General features: G+C 42.5%; 1 protein-coding gene and 1 long non-coding RNA gene across 9 annotated transcripts in view; one reads left to right on the plus strand and one right to left on the minus strand.

Annotated features, from left to right (window-relative positions):
* SEC24C (SEC24 homolog C, COPII component) overlaps window positions 1-4,660 on the minus strand; it is a 60,753-nt gene extending 56,093 nt beyond the window's left edge. For 4 of the 8 annotated variants that reach the window (XM_078391121.1, XM_020791166.3, XM_072994959.2 and 1 more), the window contains exon 1: window positions 4,536-4,660. The gene's annotated coding sequence lies outside the window, so the exon portion shown is untranslated. Of the gene's footprint in view, window positions 1-4,062; window positions 4,118-4,535 lie in introns of all 8 variants that reach the window. The other 4 variants (XM_078391118.1, XM_072994958.2, XM_078391122.1 and 1 more) reach the window with 2 other exon arrangements.
* Window positions 4,661-4,702: 42 nt separating this feature from the next.
* On the plus strand, window positions 4,703-23,137 carry LOC140705853 (uncharacterized). The gene is made up of 2 exons (XR_012085428.2): window positions 4,703-4,806; window positions 22,998-23,137. It is a non-coding gene; the product is annotated as an uncharacterized LOC140705853 (long non-coding RNA).
* The last annotated feature ends 509 nt before the right edge of the window (window positions 23,138-23,646 follow it).

Below are 23,646 nucleotides of genomic sequence, written 5' to 3' on the forward strand. Positions count from 1 at the left end.
TGGTGATGGCATCTGACCTAGATGCCTTTAAAAGAGGGACTGGGCAGATTCCTGGAGGAAAAGTCCATTGCAGGTTACAAGCCATGATGGAGATGTACAATCTTCCGGTTTAGAAGGCAGGAGACAGGTATCTAGTTGTCTCATCCTAGAGGCATCTGGTGGGGGCAGTGTGAGATAAAGGAAGCATGATCAGTTGGGCCCTTGGCCTGATCCATCAGGGCTCTTCTTATGTAAGTAACTGGGACCACTTTCTAATTAAATGAACTAAAGGAATATCTCTGCCTCACAAAAAGCATATTGTATATCTCTGAGAAATGTGAAGAAAAGAACAAGCAAAATTATTAGCTAGAGGTTATAACCTCTTGCAAAAAAGGTTAAATATTCATGGGCTATTTATTTTCTAAAGATGGCATTTAAGAAGAGGAGAGCAACTTATGAAATGATTAATGATGTGGAGAAAACTAATAGGGAGCTCTTCTCTCTTTCTCATAACGCCAGAATGCAGGGACTTCCAGTGAAGCTGCATGTAAATACTGCACATATCATATGAATTGTAAGTTCCATTTCACAAGAGAATTGTAGGTTCTATTCCACATAAAGAGGAAAAATAAATCCAAGATAAAATAAAATTAGGCAAGGCAGTTAACAGCCAAAAACTTTCCTATGTTTATTTATCACCTGTTAGAATACAGAGGCCAAGAGCCCACTGCTTAAGTCAAATCATAACTTTCAGTCCGTTCCGCTCCTACTAAACAAACTGTCCTTACTGCAGTTTGAATGGGACAGGGGGTGGCTTGGCACATGTGTGTACACCCTGATAATCATGGTAGGGTTGCTTTGTTTACTAGGGAGGAACCAAAGTTATGATTTGCCTTACACTAAACAACAGGATGTTGACCACAATACCCTAAACATAAATATAGTATCTACACATGCTTACGCTAAAATAAATCAACTTACTTCTCAGTGGATTTGAAAATAATTTTGCCAACCTGAAGTAAGTTTTAAACAAGGAAACAGTTATCATTTAAGATATGGGCAAACCATAATGTTAACAGATTGATGTTACAGAAACTACAGTATGTGTAAAGTGAGATTAAGTCTTTAACAGAAACTGCCAGCAGACAGAATTGTACACATATTTAGTCTTTAACATACAGCTCATAAGAAACACAGATGGTTTCAACCTAAGAAGGAGATAGCCCCATCCTGTGCCAAGGTGGATACATTTAATACAGTGATTTAAACTCGGCTTTTAAGAAGCCAATCTAAATTATTTTAATCACTTTTCCAGTTAATATTTCATATATTTCCCAAACAAAAACACAAGCCTGATGAGTGATCAATAATCTATGTTAAAATTAAATAAGAGTATTGTTGCTTTTCTGCTATTTCTTTCATCCAGATACTGATTAATTATAATTAATTGACATGTATATATTTGCAGTTTCCTTTTGCTAGTATAAAGGAAATGCATGACACACTGGTCCTTGTTCTTTCTTTTGCTTCGCTCTGCCCTCACTCAATCTCACCCTCAGAAAAAAGAGAACAGAAACAACAAAAAACTATCAGGGTGGATTTGATTTAAATCAAATTGTTTAATTTAAATCAAGATTTAAACAAATCTGATTTTTAAAAATCATCACTATTAAGTCAAAAGAAAATCTGATGGTTGTTGGGCAGAATAAAACAGTATCAGTATAAGCAAGTAAAAATAAAATGCCCACTTTCTGGTGTTGCTGTTGACATTTGTATGTCACACTAACCCAGTTTATTATGAGAACCAGACATAGAGAGCACTGAGTTAGTACACTTCTCCATAAGGAGAGAGGCTTTTACTTCTAATTTCAATTGAACAACTATGACTTATTTAATTAAAGCAGCCCACAAGTAAGTTGGCTTGTTTCATATGAGATAACGTTCAGACATGGTAACAAGTTATGGTCCAGCAAAACTGGATATGAAAGCTCCCATTCTCCCCAGAGTGGTTCAAGCCCAGGGAAGGCTATGGTCATTCCTATAGCAACAAACTACAATGTGGCATGTGGCTTAAACCACTGTAAGAGCAAATGTTATGCTCTCATATTTCTGTTTAGATTTATTATTTAACATAGTTATTCTTAGAGAAGAATTTAGTAGGAATGGGATTTTTGGATTTTCTGGACTACAAATACAGTACCATAGTTCTCCATTCTGAGAGCTCTCCCTACCCTCTTCACAAACACTACCCACAGAAGGCCAAACTGGGCCATCTTTGCTGTAAAGTAAAGACTTTTCAAGCAAACTGTCCCTTAATGACTGGCTGCCTGAGTGGCATTCTTAGATAGATTCCGGTGCCTTACCACTTTGAATGTGTTTTGAACTTGCTTCTGCTTGCCATATTTTACTGTGATATTTGTTTGATCTTCTTTAATATTTTATACTTATTGTTTTTAGCTTTAATTATTGCCTTTGAATAATGTAAGCTGCCTTGGGTCCTTCTCAAGAAGAAAGGTTGGGCAGAAATATTTCAAATAAATAATTAATAAATGTGTTAACACCTGGAAGAAAGGCCTAAATTGAAAGCTTTCAGGCCAAGCTAGGCCTCAATGTACTCATTCCTGCTCAGAAAGAAAGCATTCAGTTAGCACTCAGGCAGGAACACGAAGCAGCTCCACGTTTGCCATATTCCATGTCTCTAGCTCTGGAAGTTGAGGCCACATTCTACAATATAGGACTTGATCAGAGAGAAAAGCAGCCACTCTCTAAACGTGGGGGTGGAAACTTTCCTGCAGCAGACAAGGACTGGAGCAAAGGGCAGTCCCTTTCCCCTTGTACAGAGTCTTGATTGTGCCAAGCCTCTCTCTCTGCATGGAGAAAGGGATAAATGGCATCCACAGGTTGAGGGCTTCAAGGGTGGGCCCAGAAGGCAGTTCTCCACTCCTGCTTTAAAAACATGCAGTGGTATTATCCACAGCTGCCTCACTAATCTGACAGCTCGTGAGACTCTACTGAAACACATTCCTATCCATTCTTCTACAAACCACCACTGGAGCAGATGTCAAGTTTACAAAAAGTGTACTCAAGAAAAGTAGGTTGTTGACCAAGACGTGACTGTTACTCTTTATAAAGAAACCACATGGTTTAAACAAAAGAGGGTTATTTCACTGTCTCCCATTTCATTCAGCTTATTGTGAGACTTTCTCAAGGAAGAAGAAAAAGTAAGTAGATCTGCAGTTTAATGTTTCAGTCCCAAGATCAAAATGATATAAGCCAGATGACATGTAGATTAAAATAACACAAACATGCATCAGAGATGGGAAATACTGTATGTGACAATTCACATGTTGGCAGGATTGTAACTCCACACATTCTTCATGCATAATTCACCTAAAGAAAGAACTGCTTGTGAGAATACCACTAGCTTCATATCTCTAAGGAATGCAAGTCCAGGCTGATCAAGGGAGTAACTGGTCATGTAATGAATACAGCTCCTATTAACCCTTCATCTTCTGCAGCAAAAAGTATGTGAGCCATGAAAAAATGGTTCAAATTTTTGCTTTATACTTACTTACTATGCGACTTCAGATAATTAATCATCTCTAGCTCACACCCATCAGCAACTTAACAGCCTAATATTGCAAATGGCACTGAGGCTGAGAAATCGCTGTATACACCTATAGAATTCAAAAGCAGTCTGTAAAAACACAGTATTAGTACTTACACTAAAGAAGCAACCAACAGAATAGGGTTTTTTTAATAAAATGCAGTCAGAATGCTCTACAACCCACCTACAGACACACAATGCTGCTTTACCTCCAGTTTGCCCATCAAACCTTTGTTGGATATTCCACACACACACACACACAAACCCAAGTGGTTACCTTTCCTGGATTCCATTCTTTTAGCTTGAACATGGCATAGTGACATACTTTCCACAAGCAGAATCTCTACACATAGGCATAGTTAGCACATGGGGGAGAAAAGTTTTGTTGAACTTTCTACCAGAATCCTACTTATTCTACAGTCAAGGGGCCCCGATGGAGAAGGATCTTGTGTGAGCCATAAAAACCATCATCTCACCTGCGGTTCAGCAGAGGTATCCAAGAAAAGCTTTACCGCTCGGAGACTGCCAAACCTGGAGCAGAGTACATGTCAAACTGAGCATCCTTGGCGCAGCTAAAGGAAGGAAAAGGCGAAGGGAGCACCTGCTGTTCCCGATTCCTGCCCAAAGAAATGAGGCAGGGAAAAAAGAAATCGGCAAGCAAAGAGGATCGCTCGTCACTGGGGACCTGCTCGAGCCAACCCGGGGGGGGGGAGTGGTCCCTCCAACAACAGAGAAGCTATATCGGCGATGCCATTAACGGAGCTCGAAGCAGAACTCGGCGATACTAAAAAAGAAAAAAAAACTAGGCCAGAATCAGGGCAGAGTTCCTGTGGAACCGGAAAGCTACTCAGCCGCCAGGCTCGTAACCCTCCCTGCCCATCACGGAAGGAGATGCCGGGCCCACCGACCCACCGACCACCAACCCCCCTCGACTTGGCCACACACTCACCCCAACCGGCTGCCCCCCTGCTGATACCAGCGCGGATGTCGAGCCACCACAGGCGCCGACTTCCGCTTCCTGGACCCGCCGCTCCTGTTTCTCCCCCCCTCACCGGAAACACCCCCTCCTTTCCCAGGTGGCTTTGCGTTTCCTCTTCAGTGCCACGTCCTCAGTTCGCTGGCGATCCTTGTAACCCGGATGCTGCGCGAGAGTGCTAGGGAGAAACGCGCGAGACCGAGATGGGGGAAATGACGTTCAAAGGCGTCTAGGCTGCCTTGCGGTACTTCCGGTAAAAGGGATCCTTTGCTGCTGCAGGCCGTGGCTTGTCTTTTCATCCCTTGGGAAGACGGCTTTGTGGTGTTGTTATTCAGTGGTCTTCGAGCAGTTGACTAAGCCCCGGTTGTGGTGTAGGAAGATACTAAGAAAGCGACAGATGCTATTGTTACAGGCTAATTATGGGTTCAGGTCCCCAGTGAGGACAACAGGTTAAGAAACATGCGACTGATCAAGAGCCAATTTATTTAGAAAAAGAAAAGAAAAGAAATCAGCCGGGCCTCTCTCTTAATGGCAAAGAGATGGCTCTGAGGAGATGCATATACAGTGGTGCCTCGCATAGCGATGTTAATTCGTTCCAAAAAAACATCACTATGTGAAACCATCGCTATGCGAAACACCATTTCCCATAGGAATGCATTGGAAACCGGTTAATCCGTTCCAATTGGAACGGATTGCCGTCGTTAAGCGAAAAAACCCATAGGAAACATCATTAAGCGAAACAATGTTTCCTCCATTGGACTGTATTGAAGCTGACTTAATACATTTCAATGGCTTTGCGAAGTCAATTTTTGCAATTTTAAATGTGTCATACAAGGGGCAAAAATGGTTTTAAATGCTTGGAATAGCTTCTGCACCTTCTAAAACGGGTGCAAATGTAATTTGGCTTAGATCTGACTTTTCGTTAATTTAGGGTGAATTTTTTCCCCCCAACTTTTGACAGCTGTCAAAATCTGACAGCTCCATTATTTCCTATGGGGGAAGAAAAAATTCACAAAAAATTAATGAAGACTCAGCAACTGTTCTAAATGCTTGGATTCGTTAGAGGACCCCCTAAGTCGTGTGCAAACCTGATTTGGCTTTGATCTGAACTTTCGTTAATTTATGGCGAATTGTTTTCTCCCCCATAGGAAAGCATGGAGCTGTCAGATTTTGACAAGTCCATTGGTTCCTATGGGCCGAAAAAAAAATTAACCATAAATTAACGAAAAGTCAGATCAAAGCCAAATCAGGTTTGCACATGACTTAGGGGGTCCTCTAACGAATCCAAGCATTTAGAACCGTTTTTGACCCTTCTAAGACACTTTTTAAATTGAAAAAGAAAACATCGTTAAGTGAAGCAGGGGACCTAAAATCGCATTCGTTATGCGAAGCATGGTCCCAAACTTTGCTAAGCGAAAATCGCCCATAGGAAACATCGTTATACGGGGCATATTATTTTCTTAAAAAAACATCGTTATGCGAATTCATCGCTAAACGAGGCAATCGTTAAGCGAGGCACCACTGTACATACATTTTATAATAGTACAAACAACGAGCTGTAAAAGCACCACATTGCTATTGGTCACTTGTACTTTAGGACCTCAGCCCCGATTGGACTTCAGGTGTTTCTGCAGTTGAGCTATTGGTCAATTGTACTCCAACTTTCGATCCTGCTCCTGGTTGCATCTGAGATGCTAACTTGGCCTGTCAGAAGAATATATCCATTTTATGTCCTGACTTCATCTCCGGATACGCCATGCAGTCTGGGTGTAATGACAACTATCCTGTTTTCTTATTGATATGTTTAAGCATGTCACCCATCAATCACAGTGACAGATAATCTCTCCCTCTTCCCTCCCTCCCTCATTACAACAAAACCATGCTGATCACACTATCTCCTGAAAAAAGACAAAAGCTGTTCTCATAGCTATAAATACTATCCAACAAACAGAGCATGGACAGAGTTCCTACTCCAGTCCTCTGAAGATGCTGGCCACAGAGACTGGCGAAACGTCAGGAAGAACAACCTTCAGAATACGGCCAAGGAGCCCGAAAAACCCACAACAACCATTATCTTGGTAATGTTTCTTCCTGAGTTCTCTGTCCTGCCCTTTGTCATTGTCGTTTAGTCATGTCTGACTCTTTGTGACCCCATGGACCAGAGCATGCCAGGCCCTCCTATCTTTCACTGCCTCCCGGAGTTGTGTCAAATTCATGCTGGTAGCTTCGATGACACTGTCCAACCATCTCATCCTCTGTCATCCCCTTCTCTTGCCTTCACACTTTCCCAGCATCAAGGTCTTTTCCAAGGAGTCTTCTCATGAGATGGCCAAAGTATTGGAGTCTCAGCTTCAGGATCTGTCCTTCCAGTGAGCACTCACGGTTGATTTCCTTTAGAATTGATAGGTTTGTTCTCCTTGCAGTCCAGGGGACTCTCAAGAGCCTCCGCCAGCACCACAATTCAAAAGCATCAATTCTTCGGCGGTCAGCTTTCTTTACGATCCAGCTCTCACTTCCATGCATCACTACAGGAAAAACCATAGTTTTGACTATGCAGACTTTTGTTGGCAAGGTGATGTCTCTGCTTTTTAGGATGCTGTCAAGGTTTGTCATCACTTTCCTCCCAAGAAGCAGGTGTCTTTTAATTTCGTTGCTGCTGTCATCATCTGCAGTGATCATGGAGCCCAAGAAAGTCAAATCTGTCACTGCCTCGATATATTCCCCTTCTAATTGACAGGAGATGATGGGACCAGTGGCCATGCTTTTTAGATGTTGAGTTTCAGACCGTTTCTTTCACTCTCCTCTTTCACCCTCATTACAAGGTTCTTTAATTCCTCCTCACTTTCTGCCATCAGAGTGGTATATCTGCCTATCAGAGGTTGTTGATATTTTTTTCAGCAATCTTAATTCTGTCTTGGGATTCCTCCAGTCCAGCCTTTCACATGATGTATTCTGCATATAAGTTAAGTAAGCTGGGAGACAATATACAGCCTTGTCGTACTCCTTTCCCAATTTTGAACCAATCAGTTCTTCCATATCCAGTTCTAATTGTTGCTTCCTGTCCCACGTATAGGTTTCTCAGGAGATTGATAGTCAGGCACTCCCATTTCTTTAAGGACTTGCCATAGTTTTTTGTGGTCCACACAGTCAAAGGCTTTTGCATAGTCAACGAAGCAGAAGTAGATGTTTTTTCTGCAACTCTCTGGCTTTTTCCATAATCAAGCGCATGTTAGCAATTTAGTCTCTAGTTCCTCTGCCCCTTCGGAATCCAGCTTGTACTTCTGGGAGTTCTCGGTCCACATACTGCTGAAGCCTACCTTGGAGGATTTTGAGCATAACCTTGCTAGCGTGTGAAATGAGTGCAATTGTACGGTAGTTGGAGCATTCTTTGGCACTGCCCTTCTTTGGGATTGGGATGTAGACTGATCTTTTCCAGTCCTCTGACCACTGTTGAGTTTTCCAAACTTGCTGGCATATTGAATGTAGCACCGTAACAGCGTCATCTTTTAAGATTTTAAATACTTCCATTGGAATGCCATCACTTCCACTGGCCTTGATGTTAGCCAGGCTTTCTAAGGCCCACTTGACTTCACTCTCCACAATGTCTTGCTCAAGGTCAGCAACCATATTATTTGGAAGTATAAGGTACAACACAAAATAAGATTCTAAAATACAATTGAGATAAACTATAATTCGTACTGTACACCCAGAGCATTTGTGGTATAGATACAGTGGAGCTATAATATTGTTACAATTACATTGTGAACAAAATGTTAGTATATAAGAAATTCTCAAGTTTATTGATACCGTTGGTAGTAATACCTCTGTTAAAATACAGTGTCAACATCTCCCCCTATCACTATGAGGTCTGTTTCTTCGTCAGAGGGGAAGGCTTAAGCTGCATAGTTTAGAAAAGTCTACAACTGCTAACAGCCCCCTGCTAGTTGTGGGAAGTTGCAGTCCGAAACATGTGTTGTTAGCTCTGCTTGTAGGTTCAGCCTCTTCATGCTGCAAATACAGATTAACGTGCTGGAACGTATCTGTAGTTTGCAATTCAGAATCCCTGCGCAGAGCAGGTTGAAAAAGATGCTAGATTGGGACAACCCCATCCACTGTTTTCTCTAGCACGCCACTTTTCTATACACAGATATGTTGAGGTATGTAATCAAGGTGGGATAACCAGGGTGTTGTAGTGGAGAAAGGGATGGGATAGGATTCAGGAGGCTTTGGTTTGAATCCCTGTTCTGTCCTGGAAGTGGACTGGGGATGCAAACTGGTAAAACCACTCTTTACACATCTCACTAACTTTGAAAGCGCTGTTAGGGTCGCTATGAATCAGTTCCGATTTGAAGACTCATAAAAACAAGAGGTACAAGTTCTATAAATCAGTGCCTGAACATCAAGATAGTGGCTTTCAGCCTGTTAGTCTGTTTCAGCACGTATCACAGGAGCACAGAAGAGCCTCTCCAAAGAATTTCAGCAGTATGAACACCTTTGGGCGATGACAGCACACTGTTGGCTGACTCTTGTGTGCCTGATGCATCATTCAGTTGCTTCTGACATGAAGAAGAAGCATGTATAACAAAGTTGTAACACTTTAAGGACTAACAGATGTATTTTAGTAAATGTCTTCTCATGGATTACAAAACACTTTATCACACACCATTCCAAAGCTAAGGCAGTCATATATGATTACTCATTGCAGTGTGCTCCAAACAGCTCAGATGAAGGGACATTTTCTCAAAGTACACCTGGACCAACATTACTGTGACTATAACCTGTTTGAACTTAATACACCATCCCATACCTTCTTTTACTGTTTGAAATATGCAACAGAAAGGGGGCAATTTCTCCAAAAATAGCTATTGAAGTATTCAGCCTTCTCGGATACCACGAGACTAAAAGTACTTTTGATCAGTCTTTGCAAAAACTGTGTTGTAGATGTAGCAAATTTCTGTTTTAACACATTTTAAACTAAAACTTGGCATATTGTATAGCCCATGGCCTATTACATCTAAATAAACTTGAACTTGAACATTGTGTCTGAGAAAATGGATTGTAGTCCAGAAAAACTCATACTGAAATACATCTACTAGTCTTTCAAGCTGCAACAACATTTTTGTTTTTTGTTATATATACTCCCAGGTGCAGTGGTACAATCTGGATACAGGTCTATCACCTAAAGGGATAAAGGTGTTTATCAGATTTAGGGCAAGGGCTTAGTGACTGATGGCTTCCTATAACTGATCTCATTAAAACAGCAGAAAGTTGATTAAGTAATTAGTACACTTGGAATGTTTTGTGATGTAATCTCATTGAGTTTATATCACCGTATGCATTGTAGTTAGTACTGTATGCCATTTGTAATCCTGAAGAAGATAGGATGTGTTTTCCTGTTGAAAGCTTAATTTTTTAAATTGTTTTTATTAAAAAAAAATACTTGGAAGCTAAACCTGTGAGGTTTTTTTGAGCCAATTCAGTCTGTTTGACTGAGATTGATCTTCTTTTTCTGTTTAAAAACATTTGTAATGGCTATAAACCCATATTCTATAACTTTTAAATCTTGTGATCCCACAAGGCCCTCTGCATTTCGTATTGTACTTCGTTCAGATGAGACCCTTGATTGGCTTGCACATGTTGCTGAGAATATCCAAGAGTAGTTGGCTCTGTGCCTCATTCCTATCACACTGAGGCTATGTTTGGTGACTATTAGAAAAAGGAAGGTCAGATTGTTCTGTGCACATGGAGGAAGCCATTATACTAGCTGCATTTTCTAGAAACAGCAAGTGCAGGAAGAACAGTAATACTAGAATCACATTCTAAAATCACTAGCAACATGAGTATATTGGATAGGGTTATGTCTCTCTCAACCTATCTTTGCAGGGCAGTTACAAGCAATGTGTTTGGTTGGTGCTAATCCCAGCTGGAGGACACCACAGTCCGAGGAATGCATTTCATGTCTTTGCAGCTGTCGGTGGGGTGGAGACCCCCAGGAGTGGAAGACTGATTCAGCTATACATTTCAAGATTCTTAATTCTTACAAAGAAACCTTTAAAAATATTGCCAAGACAAAGGAAGGAAATTATTTGTGTGTTTAGTTCCAGTGGGAACTTTTTTCCCCCATTCTAAGGCTAATTGTCATGCAGAGGGACAGTTTTTTCAACATCCAGAAAATAGAAGGCTGAATGATTTAACACTATGGTCTAGGGTTTTTTATATATATACAGTGGTGCCTCGCTTAACAAGCGCCCTATTTAACATTGAATTCACATAGCGATGGAGTATTTGCGATCGCAAAAGCGATCGCATTGCAATTTTTTAAATGGGGAAAAATCACTTTGCGATTATCGTGGGGAAGCGCTTCCCCACGATAATCGCAAAGGCCCTGCCGAAAGAGAGCCCCGAAGCACAGCTGATGGGTGGGGGGTTTGCACAGATCGCGGGGAAGCCAGCTTCGAAAAAAACCCACCAACTTCGGCGCACGTCCTCTCTCGCTCTCGCTGTCTCCCCCCTCGCAACTCCAGCCTGGGCAGGGAAACCCTGGCCTCAGTCTCCCTGCCCAGGCTAGACCTGCAAGGGGTGGAGAGAGGGGGGGGCACCGAACAGCTGATCGGCGGTTCCAAAATGGCTGCCCGCTGTGTTGCCTCACTTTAGAGGCACCGAAAATGGTGGCCAGATGAATAATTTTTGCTTAAAGGTGAGTTTTTTCCCCATAGGAACACATTAAACGTGTTTTAATGCATTCCTATGGGGTTTTTTTGCCCTGCATAGCGACGAATCTGTATAGCGATGATTTTTTTGGAACGGATTATCGTCGCTATGCGGGACACCACTGTATATATAATTTTTTATTTTTAAACTACTAGGAATGGGGTAGGGAATACAAAAGGTAAAAAGGAGTGTAAGGGATGGGAAAAAGGTTTTGAGGATAGGAGAACACAGAATATACAATCATCCACTCTATTCATATTAAGTATACATGCCTCTGATCTATTCATTTTTCAATACAAAAAACAACTTTGTTTTTTTATATATCTGTATACTATTTGATTATCCTGTAAATAACAGCTTATATTCATATTTTAATTGAAGTCTAAGTTATTCCAACTCTATCAAGAAATCGAGACCAATTATAAAATACATCCCCTCTTTCATTTTCCTTCTGCCTTGGACGTACATTCAGCCTGTCTGGAAAGATATCCATTTCTGGCACTTCCCATACTTTCTTAGTACCCTTCTCTCGTTTCTGTGCCTCTATTTACTTCCAGTTTTGGGGAGATAAAATTAAATCCAGGACAGTATTCTGATTTTTAACATCACCTTTTCTGACTATTATAGCTGGGTAGCTCCCATGGTAACTCTTAATCCCATCTATGTTACCTGGCATCGCTCTCAATAAAAACTGTTCTGGAGTTACAATTTCATTCAGTTGTTGTTTAACCTCTGATGGTTTCCCTTTCATCAGGTCTTCTACCTGGTCGAGGTGCTCATTTACCTGCTGAAATCCTGTTATTATTGTCATTTGCATGGTAACCAGCCATTCTTTGTCTGGCAACATTCCCACTAGGTATGTCATCTTCCTCCTTGCCCAGATATTATAGCAATATTCTCAAAATCCACACAGTCCAGCCAAAAGAGAGTCCAAAGTAAGCATCAAACAGGGAACCAGTCTCTCCTAAAAAGAAAACTGTCGTAGTCCTTTAATAACTCCAGACCTGATTTTCTTAGGTCCTTCGTCTATTCTGTTAAGTTCCTCTTGCTGATCAGCTGATAATTTACTGTCCGTTGCTCCCAGGGATTTATTCTTCTTTCCAAAACCAAAGACACTTCTATTATCAAAGTCCCATTCGACTGGCTTCTGCCACTCTTCATTCTAGGTTGCCACACTGATGATTCATCACCTGTTTTTTATTCTCAAAAGCTTATACCTCCTGCTCCAAAGACAAGATTTAATTTTCAAAGTCCCACTCAAACTAGTGAGAAAAGTCCAGATTACACAGCATTGACAAGATTTCAGTCCCTGTTGAGTAGTATTTCCTCTGGGATTTTTTTCCAGAAACACAAAATTTTTCCGTCTCACAGTGTATCTGAATGACCTTGAGCCAGCTTACTAATTATAAACTTGCTGTTTATCAGACAGTTCGCTTTGGGGAAAAAACAAGCTGGCATGCACGGTTCGCCGCTTCCTCTTTCTCCTTTCGGTCAGGTATTTTCCCTTTAGTTTCTTTTACATCTTAATGAGGTTATTCATAAATCAAAGGCTTACTTTGTTGTTGTTTCTGTTCTCCTTCCTTGGGAAAATTGGGGGTGGAGTTTCGTGCAGCTTTCTGCCATAAAATGGCCTCCCATGTCCGGTCTGTGCGTGGGTGAATTTTCAGAGGGGAGAAAGACCCAGTTGCTGCTAAATCTTCTACCTTCTGGGCTCACCATCTGCTCAGGGGTGACCTCTCCTGGCCTCCCCTTCCGTTCCCCCCCCCTTTCTAGCGGGACGACAGGCTGGGCAGTTCCAACTTTTCCTGGGAGCTGTTTGCTGGGAGCTGCTGGCTTCTCTCCAGTCAAGCTCCGCCTCCTAAACTGTGGTCTAGGTTAAAACTGTTGTCTGTCCAACCTCAAGCACTTGGTATTTACTTTTTAAAAACACACATATATGAATTCTAATCACACCATTAATGTATGTTGTGGCTGGGGCAAGGAGAAACAAATACAACCTGATCCTGAAGGACTGATATTAAGTCACAGTGCCCTTATCTCTTTGCACATTACATCTCCATGGTACATCGCCAAATATTCTAATTCATCAGTCTGTCTTCATTAGAATCAGGTAAATCTCTACTGCTTCTAATTATTAAATGTCATTCTCCTACTTAGACATATTTTAAAAGTTAAGATTCAATCCAAAACTAAAGATACCTTAGTATAAGGGGTATAAGATTCAAAGACAAACCTGCCATGCTGATAACAAAAGACATATCAGCAACTGTGTCTCCACCCTATATGCAGTGACTATTATGTCTCAATCAGGGTTTGGAAATAGGCAAAATCTTGTGCAGTTACATCAGAAACATAATTTTTAGAATCAAAGTGTTGTAAGTTAATAACCATCTGTAGGCATCTGTTGCATGCTGAGTTGCATAACAGATAATGTCTATAAAGATTTCTTAGTACTATTTAATGCTAAACATTATGTCTTTTGTGTATCTATGCAACAAGATTTCAGCCAACATACTAATTTCATTCATTAACAATAGAATAGTTACTTCCACATTATACAGGAAGATAAGTCAACTGATGCATCTAGACTAGTGGTTCCACCCTTGGGTAACTCAAGGTTGCAATTCCCAGAAGCCTTCACAAACAGATGTGCTGGCCAGAGTTTGTGGGGGTTGCAGTCCAAGAACATCTGGGTTGCCCAAGGTTGGGAACCACTGGTCTAGATAGTAAATATAACAAATTTAATATGATAAAGTAGTAATGCCAACATTATGACAGTAAATTAATATGTTGCTTCCAAGTTCTAATCTGAATACTAAGTCTTATCTGCATTGTATTGTTCTTTCATATTTCCCATTCCTGAACAAAGAGTAGTGTCATAGTCGCTCTAGCATAGAGGTAAACTTCCTGTTAGCAAAGACTGCCACTGTTGTTCAAACATTCAGGGCAACTTTTGACTTGCAGGATCATTGGATGGAGAAGGCTGGCTGTTGCATATACTGTGCAATGTTTCATTTTAAACCCAAAGAGAGATTTCTAATCTTCACTTCCAGTGGTGGAGAGTATATTTTTTTATTTTTTTATTTATTGAACTTTTATGCTGACCATCTAGACATAGTCTACTCTGGGCGGCTCGCAGAACACAAAGTAAAACAATAGAAATAAATTAGCTGTTAACAGCACATAGAATGATAATAATTCAAGATGGAGAGAATAAAAGAAAATTAAATAGTGCCCGGAGGGAAGGCCTGTCTGAATAACCATGTCTTAAGTTGGAGATGACGACTGAAGCATTGTCACTGACTGAGCATCTGGGTGGAACCAGTAGCTCTCCTCTCTTACTGCGTCATACGCACCAAATGTCTCTGCAGGTCCATGGATTGTGATTCGGCTGCTGACTTTATTCATAGCTTTTTTGTTTCTATCTTTCCTTCTTGTCTGAACCATGCAAGAATTGTATTCTTGATTGGCTAAAGGATTATTTTTCCTATTATGGGACTGTACTTTAAGTTTGAGCCATGTATCTCTAGTTTATATACTTTACATTGTAGGCAGCCTTCCTTCTTAGGTGGGGCACACACATTTACAGGATGGGCATTGGGGGTATGGTGTGGATAGGGCTAGCTAATCCTACCTGCATTCATTGATGGAGAGCACATTGTTCCAGATTTTTGAAGTTTGATAAAATTCCTTTTGGTACATAGTAGAGGTTCAGAGACTCACAGAGAAGAATACTTCCAAGTTCACAAGATATTTCACCCCTTTCTTATTAACTGGCTCTTAATGTTTCAATAAGTCACTCTGAGAAATTTGTAGGAGAAATAATTTTAAAAATCTTTACTTACAGTTGCTTGAAATTACAGACTTACTGCACACATACAGCGGTACCTCGCTAGACGATGATAATCTGTTCCACTGAAATTGCTGTTTAGCGAAATCATTGTCTAGCAAAAAGCATTTCCCCATTGGAATGCATTGAAACCTGTTTAATGCGTTCCAATGGGGAAGAATCGTCATTGTCTAGCGAAGATCAGCCATAGGAAGGCCGCTTTGCGAACCGCCAACCAGCTGTTTAAATTGTTGTCTTGCAAAGCTTAGGTCCCGAAAACACCTGTTTTGCGAGCGTGGAGGAAGCTGTCAAAATCATTGTCTAGCAAAAATCGGTTTGCGAAGAAGGGACCAAACATTGTCCAGCGAAATTCCCGCATAGGAATCAATGTTTTGCAAATCACAATAGCGATTGAAAAAAGTCAATGTCTAGCGAAAAAACTGTCATGCAGGGTAACTGTCTAGCAAGGCACCACTGTACTTAGTAACATATTTAGCAACCAACTACTGTACACTGATGAAGAGCAAGCAAACAACTGCCACCAACTTAGGAAAGAGAGGAAAAGAAACAATCAGGGGTGGGTGGGTTTCAAATTCAAAAGCTGAAAGGAACACAAAAATACCAAAACTCACAGCAGATGATCAAGGCAAGACCTGGAATTAGTATTGCAAACCTTCTGAGCCAAAATCCTTGCTAATTGAATGAGTTTTTTGTATTTTATTAAAGACAGGAAAAAGGCAAAAAGATTCAAGAAGCTTGTAAGACTGACAGTGAGAGCCAAATTCCTCTCATGGGAGTGGCGTCCCTCTCGCCTCTGCCGACAAGTGCAAACACCACCTATTCCCCCTCCCAGGAAGATAAGACCACCCAGAACAGACCCGGGGATCGTAGAAGAGTAGTTAAAAGGAATTACTGTTAAAGAAAGCGGGAATGTTTTGGCGGGAATGGAATGACAGCCCCAGGTAGAGGTGGAGGCGGGGCTTGTTGATATAAAGAGGGGGGACGGGAACCTGCCTTATGGTTGGGAGTGGATTTGGTTGGAAGATTCATGGATGGGGAAGGTAGAAAAACTAAGGGTCCCAAAGGAGTAGGTGGACTTTAGAAGGAGAAGTGAGAGCACCCCTAAACCATCTTATTGGGGGGAACGAGAGACCAAAGAGTGGAGAAGGAAGTTAAGGGAAGAGAAGAAAAATGTGGAGAGGGAGAGGAGAGAAAGACTGGAATGGAGGGTGATGGAGCTACAGCGGAGGGGTCCCCTGGAAGATTATGGCTGGAGGATTCCCCCTCAAGAGGCCAGGCTTGGATAGATAACCTGGATGAAGACACAGTCCCCATACTGGAAGGGGAGACAAGACAGTTATTGAACTCAGACTTTGCTCTGGACTGGCAGGGTCCCTGGAACACTCAGGAATGTAATCCCTTTAAGACTGGAAGCTCCCATCTAACCAGTTGTTAGAGGGAGGAAGTGGTTGGAATACCTTTGTTGGCACAGGTTATTTGTTAAACAATCCAATAAATGTTGCTCCTATATCCAAACTGAAGAAGTATGTCAATTTATTTGAAGAAAAATTGGAGCCTGAAGCTGAACCCTCACAAAGCTGAAAAACACATTTGGGGCAAAAATACGATAGAGACAAAGCTAAGGCAGTCAAGAGAACACACATGAAAATACAGTGGGGTCTTGACTTGAGAACTTAATCCGTATTGGAAGGCGGTTCTCAAGTCAAAAAGTTCTCAAGTCAAATCTGCATTTCCCATAGGAATACAGTGGTGCCTCGCTTAACGAGCGCACCGTATAACGATTAAATCGCATAGCGATCCGTTTTTTCGGATCGCTAATGCGATCGCAGAACGTTGTTCCCATAGGGAAAAATTCGCTTTGCGAAGACCGGTAAGCGTTTCGCTTACCGATCTTCGCAAAACGACCCCCGCCGATCAGCTGTGAGGCTGCCAAAATGGCCGCCGGAAGCCGGGAAATGGCCTAAAATGGCCGCGCGCAGCGTTTCCGCGCCCTCGTTAAGCGAGGCGAGGGCGCGAAAATGGCTGCCGGCCATCCTGAAGCTTCGCTGAACGGTGAGTATTTGGCCTATTTGGAACGCATTAAACGATGTTTAATGCGTTCCAATGGAAATCGCTGCCCCGTTCAGCGATGCTTCAGCATAGCGAAGGTTAATCCGGAACGGATTAACCTCGCTATGCGAGGCACCACTGTACATTGAAAACCATTTAATCCGTATCTGCTCTTTTCCGTCCATAGAAACTAATGAGAAGCTGCTATTCCGCCTTCGACCACTAGAGGGGGATATTTTGTTTCTTTTTTTCTTAGGTCAAGAAAGGTTCGGGGAAGGCGGGGAAAATACAGTCCAGGCAGTACAGTACCAGGCAGTCTGAAGACTGTCTCCCAATCCACTCTCTAAACGCTGGGAGGAGTGAGGAAGCAGACAGGCACCCTTTCCACTGGCCAACAGTTAACTGAAAGTTCACTTTTTGCACTTTCCCTTCCTCCCACGTGGGTTTTTTTCAGTTCTTAACTCAAATCTAAGTACTTCAGTCAAGTCAATATTTTCCTATGAGAGTGGTTCTTAAGTCAAAATGTTCTTAACTCAAGCCGTTCTTAAGTCAAGACCCCACTGTAAGAAAACTGAACTAGTCTACCTAAAACACACTAGTGTAGAAGTCAGCATAATTCTGAGGCATACAGAGTGCATCCTTCACAGCTAGACAGCAACTGAAGGTAGCATCTCTTAAGACATAAGCTAAGCCCACTCAAGTAACTTCTGATCCCTTTTTGATATACTAATGTCCTGTTCTAGACCCTTCCACCAATCAGGCATCGAGTTTCCCTCAAATGTTCATGAAGACCAGAGTACTTTCTGCCCCTTCTCTTCTTACAAACCTAAATCATATTCTAATTAGACCAGGGAACCAGCCTGCTTGGCTTTGAAGGCCTCTCTCTGATTAGACAACCTGCAAATGTTACCCCTTCCTTGTTACCAAGCAGGTATTGATCATTAGAGTTCTCAGCCAACCTTACCAGGCAAGTCTTATTTTCTTGGGACAATAATTCCTAAGGAGCTAAGTGGATTTTTTTGCTCAAAATGCAAGTCATCCAAAGGTGCCACTGCAGTTATTTTTTCAATTGCCCTATGTAGTCTTCTGTTTGCATGATTACTGTGGCATTCTTCCGGAAGAAAAAGCACAAGCGGGGGGGGGGGGGGGTAGGTGAAGTGACAAGGATCCTATGAAAAGCAAAAACTCCAAACAGCAACATAACAAGAAAGGAGAGAAACACTATCAAGTCCCTAAACTCATATCCTGACATCATCATTCTGCCAGCAGACAGAGGCAACACCACAGTAATCATGCAAACAAGAATGCAAGGAAAAAATCAGGGAACATCTAGACCCCACCACCTACAGAAAACTGAAAAAGGACCTAACCAACAAAATCAGAAAACAAACATGCTGATCAGGAGTTCCTCCCTGCATTCCAACATCCTTCAATGAATCTGCAAGACAGAAGCCCTCCCACCAAGACTATACAGACTCCCCAAAATCCACAAAGACTCAATCCCATTCAGGCCCATTGAAAGTGCCATTGGCTCCCCAACATATGAATTAGCCAAACACCTAGCGACCCTCCTACAGACCCACATTGGTCAAACCTCATCCTACTTCAAAGACTCAGGACATTTCATAAACAAGATCAGCACCCTAAAACTCAACCCCAAGGACAGACTGATCAGTTTTGACGTAGTATCCCTATTCACCAAGGTGCAGATAAAGGACATTCTGACACTCCTCCAGCAGATTTTTCCAGAAGACATCATAGCCCTTTTCCAACATTGCCTAATGAGCAGCTACCTTCAATAGGATAATGAGTTCTATGAACAGACAGATGGAGTGGCCATGGGGAGCCCCCCCAGCACAGTTATAGTGAACTTCTGCATGGAATATTTTGAAAAACAGGCCCTGGCTTCGGCATCCTTCGCACCCACAGTCTGGTTCCGATACGTGATGACACCTTCGCAATTTGGAACCACAGTGAAGAAAAACTAGAAGAATTTCTAAACCATCTCAAAAGCATCAACCCAAATATACAATACACCATGGAAAAAGAAATAGAGGGCCAACTCCCTTTCTTAGATGTCATGGTCATACACAAACCTGACCTATTGGGACACAAGGTCTACAGAAAACCCACTCACACAGACTGGTACCTACACAAAAACTCCAACTACCACGCACAACAAAAAAGAGGCATAATCAAAACACTAGTAGCCTGTGCAAATCGGAACTGTGAAGCTCAATTTCTCAGCACCAAACTCAGCCATCTGAATTGGGCCCTACAGACAAATGGCTATTCCAAAAATTAAATCACAAGAGCCATAAAACCAAGAAAACAACACTGAACTGAAGAATAAAAATAGCCACCTACAAATAAAGTATCTCTGCCATACATCAAAGGGGTTACGGACAGCATGGGGAAACTTTTGAAAAAACACAACCTACAAACAGTATTCAGGCACACCACAAAAATACAACAAATGGTATGGTCAGCAAAGGACAAAAGGGACCCCCTGACCACTGCAGGAGTATACCGGATAACTTGCAGTTTTAGCGGGGTATATATTGGGACCACAAAATGCAGCATCCACACCAGAATCAAAGAACGTGAAAGACACTGCAGACTAAAACAACCAGAAAAATTGGCTGTAGTTGAACATGTCCTGAACCAAGCTGGACATGAAATCCTATTTCAAAACACAGAAGTACTGACCAACACCAGTAATTATTATGTTAGACTACATAGGGAAGCCATTGAAATCCAGAAACATCGGCACAGCTTCAACAAAAAAGAAGAAAGTCTAAAACTCAACAAATCCTGGCTCCCAGCACTGAAAAATACAGCCTCCAAAAAGGTCAACGAACTTTACCCAGCCACAAGGACTCGTGATCACTGCACACAAAAGACTAGCTAACGACACACATCAATCACAGTGACAGATCATCATCTCCCCCCTTATCACAGCAATAGACCCACAACAAAAAGCACCCTGATCACCATAATCACCCAATCTCCTGAAAAGGAAAAAAGCTGATCCCACAGCTAGAAATATTCAACTATCCCATACAGTACACCAGAACACAGACAGAGTTCTAACTCCTGTCCTCTGAAGATGCCGGCCACAGAGACTGGTGTAACGTTAGGAGGTACGGTGGACCCTCTACTGACGGAATTAATCCATATTGGAACGGTGGCTGCAGGTCAAAAAGTCTGTAGGTCAAGTCTCCATTGACCTACAATGCATTGAAAACCGATTAATCCCGTAACCGGATGTTTTTGTTCCATTTTTGTTCCATTTTGGTTTTTTTTCTGGTCTGTAGGTCGATTCTCCGGCTGCAAGTCGAACCTAAATTTTGCGGCCAGAGAAGTCTGTAACTCGAAAAGTCTGTAAGTCGAGCCATCTGTAAGTCGAGGGTCCACTATAAAACCTCCAGAACATGGCCAAACAGCCTGAAAAACCTACAACAACCATCGGATCCCAGCCATGAAAGCCTTCGAGAATACATACATACATACATACATACATACATACATACATACATACATACATACATACATACATACATACATACATACATACATACATACATACATAATAAATAAATAAATAAATAAATAAATAAATACAGTATTAATGACCTTAACCTAGATATTTTCATCTTGTTGACTTTTCCCTCTCACTTTTGTCACCAATCTTTTATGTTAAAACATACTTTTTAAGGATTATATCCAGTGCAATCAGGTGTGCGCTTTTTCAGCCATCTGTTTACACCCTGAGTTTTTCCATTGTTGAGCTCCTCCAGCTTTTTAGCTTTCTGAAGCACTTCATGGAAAGTACAGTATAATTGTTTCGAAACTGTTTCTTTGTTTATAATACTGAACTGATAATGGCCACAGAGTCCTTCAGCCCTGCCTCTTAGGCTTACAAGATCTTGTCTGCAGATACAGGAATCTCAAGAACTTTCATCATCAATACTAAATAAAAATAATAATTCAAGTTCTCTCAGGACAGCAAGTAGACTTTCACTATGGGTCAACATCATACAGTATGTGTTCAAGCTGTTGCATTTTAGAAAACATAAATAATGGCTGAAATCCAGAAATGTAATTTTATGCTGAGTACGTCTGATAAGATAATTAGCTGTGACCATGTTTTGATAATCAAAAGTTTGCTACCTGCTGCCCTGCCCTCTGTCCCCAGTTCCAGGCCCTCCTCAGGGTCCCTTTGGTCTTGGGAAAACCTTTGGAAGCATCAGGAAAGAGGTGGGAAGTCTGAAATATCTGAAAACTGCCACTGGTGAGACTACTGGGACCAACAGCAGTAAATTTCAGATACTAAAGACTCCTGTCCCCTATCCTGCTTTCTCCAAATGCTTCCTGAGGGCCAAAGGGATCCTAAGAGAGCCTCAGGGGGCGAGGGGTAGGAAACTTTCGATTACCACAATGAAGCCATGGCTGATACGTCGTCAGATTTAACGTGCTGTAATTTTACATTACTGAATTTTAGCCAATGTTTCTACAATTACAGCAATGTTCCAACGACCTGACAAGGTTCCAAAAAGCAAGGCAGGCTTTATCTTTCACACAAATGTGCAACTTTTCATGCTTAAAAATGTATTAAACGTAGCATATGGATGAAAATACTTCTTGGCAGGTTTTTATATCATCTTCATTTTCAACAGACAAAGACTGCAGATGGGGACTGCAATTACGGCAATGAACATATGGGACTTTTCTTTCAAGCTTCTGTCAAATTGGAGCTTATGCTCTTCCTTTTCTGTCAGATCAATTCTGATGTATGGTGACCCTTTGTTCAGGGTTTTATAGGTAGAGAGTACTCAAAAGTGATTTACCATTCCCTACTTTTGGGGACACCCTGGGATTGTGCAGCTTGCCCAAGGACACACAGGTTGGCTCTTCTGGGATGCACAAGGGGGAATGAATTGAATCACATGATCAGAGGGACTGCTGACATCATCTTCAGGACTCAGCCAATCCTGAGGGTGCTGCTGCTGCTGCCATGGTAACCCAACCCCTTTTCTCCTGGGTCTTTGTGACCTCACAGGGGCCCCACCTCTCTGCTGGCAGATAAAAGGGGCTTGCTGGGCAGGGCAGGGGACCAGAAGGGAGGCCAGTGGCCAGAGGGCAGTCTGGCAGAGGGGGCGCCAGCTGCTGGAGGGGACCCAGCCCTTCTGCCCAAGGCAAGTTCTCTCCAGAAAGCAGAGGAACTTTCTAAGCGGGCTTGCAAGTTAACAGCTCGAGGCTGGTGGAGATCCGTGGCTTGAAGCTGGCTGATGGCAGTGATGGACCGGGGGGAAGTCAGTGGATGTTGGCAGACAGAAGCTGGTGGAATCTCCCTGCGGAAGCTGGCTGAGGCTGCAAGGCGGAGGCCGGCAGAAGTGGGCAGATGAAGCCGGTGGTGGACGTTAGCCTCCTCAAACCAGCTTGGGGAAGCTTGCTGGATATCGGTGGATGGAAGCCTTGGCGTGTGTGTGAATGGCTGGTGGAGTGAAGGTGTGTGTGTGTGTTGGGAGGAGCAGCTGGTTTCTGCCTGTATGTGTATCAATGTGTGTGTGAATGGGCTGGCTGGCGTTCCGTGGGGATGTTGCTGGGGCATTCGGGAGCTGGTGGAGGCTGGCTTCAGAAGCGGAGTGGAAGAGATGAACGGGTGGATATTCCTGGTGGAAGCCAGTGGATGTTGGCAGGAGGAACTTCGGGATGAAGTTGCAAGAACATTGGTCGATGGATACGCCTGGGTTGAAGCAGGTTGACGGCCGTGGACGAGCTCACCCGCTAGTTGCTTTTTTCTCTCTCTCTTTCTCTTGCAGGGCCCGAAGCTTCCTCTTCCCCAGGGGGATGCGAGGGACCAGAAGGCAGGTGTCCTGCTGGAGCTGAACCAGGCCTTCCTCTCTGCTGAGGATACCCGTTTTGGCTCTTTTCCAAAACCAATAAAAGGATTTTTCCAGAATGGTTTTGAAGTGTTGTCTTGTTTGTCAGGGGCTGTCATGGGATTATCTTCCCCATCCCCTCATTATATCTGGGGCCCTTTGCCTGGGGTAGGTCTTTGTGAAGTCATGGCGTGGGCCTTGTGATGTCACAGGAATTGGGAACATAATATTTCTCCATGCATGTGTGAGGGAGTGAGCTAGGCATTGTGGGTTCCCTCTCTGAGCTCCTAAGCAAGCATATTATATGTCGTGTTGGACAAACACAGGAAGCCAGTGAGCCCTGGTGCCATTTGGGGAAGGTTGGAGTTGGGTACCCAAACACTATGGCCGCCCCGTAACAATAAACAAGACTCGCTCCTTCCCTTCCATCACTGCTCCTCACATTTGTTTGCCTGGCCTGGATATTCAGGGGAGCCCAGCCATTTCCTGGCACAGCAGCTCATTCTCTGAGACCTGGCAAGCCTCATCTTCATCATCAACACCATGAGCACTCCAAGGACAGCTCCTTGCAGAGTACAAGTGGGGAGAA

The sequence above is a fragment of the Pogona vitticeps genome, chromosome 3 (assembly GCF_051106095.1).
Source record: "Pogona vitticeps strain Pit_001003342236 chromosome 3, PviZW2.1, whole genome shotgun sequence".
NCBI lineage: Eukaryota > Metazoa > Chordata > Lepidosauria > Squamata > Agamidae > Pogona > Pogona vitticeps.